Below are 3,148 nucleotides of genomic sequence, written 5' to 3'. Positions count from 1 at the left end.
CATCTTTGTCTGGCTTTTGAATTAGGGTGATGGTGGCCTCATAGAATGAGTTTGGAAGTTTACCTTCATCTGCAATTTTCTGGAAGAGTTTGAGTAAGATAGTTGTTAGCTCTTCTCTAAATTTTTGGTAGAATTCAGCTGTGAAGCCATCTGGTCCTGCGCTTTTGTTTGCTGGAAGATTTCTGATTACAGTTTCGATTTCCTTGCTTGTGATGGTTCTGTTAAGATCTTCTATTTCTTCCTGGTTCAGTTTTGGAAAGTCATACTTTTCTAAGAATTTGTCAATTTCATTCAAGTTGTTCCTTTTACTGGCATAGAGCTGCTGGTAGTAGTCTCTTATGATTCTTTGTATTTCAGTGTTGTCTGCTGTCATCTCTCCATTTTCATTTCTAATTTTGTTAATTTGGTTCTTCTCTCGTTGTTTCTTAATGAATCTTGCTAATGGTTTGTCAATTTTGTTTATTTTTTCAAAAAACCAGCTTTTAGCTTTGTTGATTTTTGCTATGGTCTCTTTAGTTTCTTTTGCATTTATTTCTGCCATAATTTTTAAGATTTCTTTCCTTCTGCTAGCCCTGGGGTTCTTCATTTCTTCCTTCTCTAATTGCTTTAGGTGTAGAGTTAGGTTATTTATTTGGCTTTTTTCTTGTTTCTTGATGTAAGCCTGTAATGCTATGAACCTTCCCCTTAGCACTGCTTTTACAGTGTCCCATAATTTTTGGGTTGTTTTGTTTTCATTTTCATTCATTTCTATACATATTTTGATTTCTTTTGTGATTTCTTCTATGATTTGTTGGTTACTCAGAAGCGTGTTATTTAGCCTCCATATGTTTGAATTTTTTTTTTTTTTTTTTTTTTTTTTTTACGTGCTGGACCTCAGTTTCGATGAGGAGACGGTAGTGAGTTCTCACTCATGTTGTTCAGATTTTCCAAGGAATGCATGAGAGGGTGTCGTCATCGATCCATATGTTTGAATTTTTAACAATTTTTTCCCTGTAATTGAGATCTAATCTTACTGCACTGTGGTCAGACAAGATGACTGGAATGGTTTCAATTTTTTTGAATTTTCCAAGACCAGATTTATGGTCTAGATGTGATCTATTCTGGAGAAGGTTCCGTGTGCACTTGAGAAAAAGGTGAAGTTGATTGTTTTGGGGTGATATGTCCTATAGATATCAATTAGGTCTAGCTGGTCCATTGTGTCATTTAAGGTTTGTGTTTCCTTGTTAATTTTCTGTTTAGTTGATCTATCCATAGTTGTGAGTGGGGTGTTAAAGTCTCCCACTATTATTGTGTTACTATTAGTTTCCTCTTTCATACTCGTTTGTGTTTGCCGGACATATTGCGGTTCTCCTATGTTGGGTGCATATATATTTATAATTGTTATATCCTCTTCTTGGATTGATCCTTTGATCATTATGTAGTGTCCTTCTTTGTCTCTTTTCACATCCTTTACGTGAAAGTCTATTTTGTCTGATATGAGTATTGCAACTCCTGCTTTCTTTTGGTCTCCGTTTGCGTGAAATATTTTTTTCCAGACCTTAACTTTTAGTCTGTATGTGTCTCTTGTTTTGAGGTGGATCTCTTGTAGACACCATATATAGGGGTCTTGTTTTTGTATCCATTCAGCCAATCTTTGTCTTTTGGTTGGGGCATTCAACCCATTTACATTTAAGATAATTATTGATAGGTGTGGTCCCGTTGCCATTTAATTTGTTGTTTTGGGTTCACGTTTATACAACCGTTCTGCATTTCCTGTCTAGAGAAGGTCCTTTAGCATTTGTTGAAGAGCTGGTTTGGTGGTGCTAAATTCTCTCAGCTTTTGCTTGTCTGTAAAGCTTTTGAATTCTCCTTCATATCTGAATGAGATCCTTGCTGGGTACAGTAATCTAGGTTGTAGGTTATTCTCTTTCATTACTTTCAGTATGTCCTGCCATTCCCTTCTGGCCTGGAGGGTTTCTATTGATAGATCAGCTGTTATCCTTAGAGGAATCCCTTTGTGTGTTATTTGTTGCTTCTCCCTTGCTGCTTTTAGTATTTGTTCTTTGTGTTTGATCTTTGTTAATTTGATTAATATGTGTCTTGGTGTGTTTCACCTTGGGTTTATCCTGTTTGGGACTCTCTGGGTTTCTTGGACTTGGGTGGCTATTTCCTTCCCCATTTTAGGGAAGTTTTCAGCTATTATCTCCTCGAGTATTTTCTCATGGCCTTTCTTTTTGTCTTCTTCTTCTGGGACTCCTATGATTCGAATGTTGGGGCGTTTCACATTGTCCCAGAGGTCCCTGAGGTTATCCTCATTTCTTTTGATCCTTTTTTCTTTTTTCCTCTCTGCTTCATTTATTTCCACCATTTTATCTTCTACCTCACTTATCCTATCTTCTGTCTCTGTTATTCTACTCTTGGCTCCCTCCAGAGTGTTTTTGATCTCATTCATTGCATTATTCATTTTTAATTGACTCTTTTATTTCTTCTAGGTCTTTATTAAACATTTTTTACATTTTTTCAATCTTTGTCTCCAGGCTATTTATCTGTAACTCCATTTTGCTTTCAAGATTTTGGATCATTTTTATTATCATTATTCTAAATTCTTGACTGTCCAAAAGCCTCCATACCTACACTGAAACCAACCACCACCCAAGAGCCAATAAGTTTTAGAGCACGACATACCATGCAAATTCTCCAGCAACGCAGGATCATAGCCCTGAACATCAACATACAGACTGCCCAAGGTCACACCTAACACACAGGCCCATCTCAAAACTCATTACTGGGCACTCCATTGTTCTCCAAAGGAAGAAATCAAGATCCACGCACCAGAACACTGACGCAAGCTTCGCTAACCAGGAAACCTTGACAAGCCAATCATCTAACCCCACCCACTGGGTAAAACCTCCACAATAAAAAGGAACCACAGACCTCCAGAATACAGAAAGCCCACTTCAGACACAGCAATCTAAACAAGATGAAAAGGCAGAGAAATACCCAACAGGTAAAGGAACATGGAAAAAGCCCACCAAGTCAAACAAAAGAGGAGGAGATAGGGAATCTACTTGTTTGTTTTTCTTTCTCTCTCTTTTGGTCTCTTTCTGACAATTCCTTCCTGAGATAAATACTATTTCCTTAGATGTTGTTAATTTTGTTGACAGTAAAG

At 37.1% G+C, this 3,148-nt stretch overlaps 1 non-coding gene across 1 annotated transcript; it reads right to left on the bottom strand.

Annotated features, from left to right (window-relative positions):
• Window positions 1–868: 868 nt before the first annotated feature.
• On the bottom strand, window positions 869–961 carry LOC136150408 (small nucleolar RNA SNORD116). The gene has a single exon (XR_010659835.1). It is a non-coding gene; the product is annotated as a small nucleolar RNA SNORD116 (small nucleolar RNA).
• Window positions 962–3,148: the final 2,187 nt, after the last annotated feature.

Source organism: Muntiacus reevesi, chromosome 18 (genome assembly GCF_963930625.1).
Source record: "Muntiacus reevesi chromosome 18, mMunRee1.1, whole genome shotgun sequence".
In the NCBI taxonomy this organism is placed as follows: domain Eukaryota; kingdom Metazoa; phylum Chordata; class Mammalia; order Artiodactyla; family Cervidae; genus Muntiacus; species Muntiacus reevesi.
The sequence above is the reverse complement of the archived record's forward strand: the minus strand, read 5'-3'. Positions and strand labels throughout refer to the sequence as shown.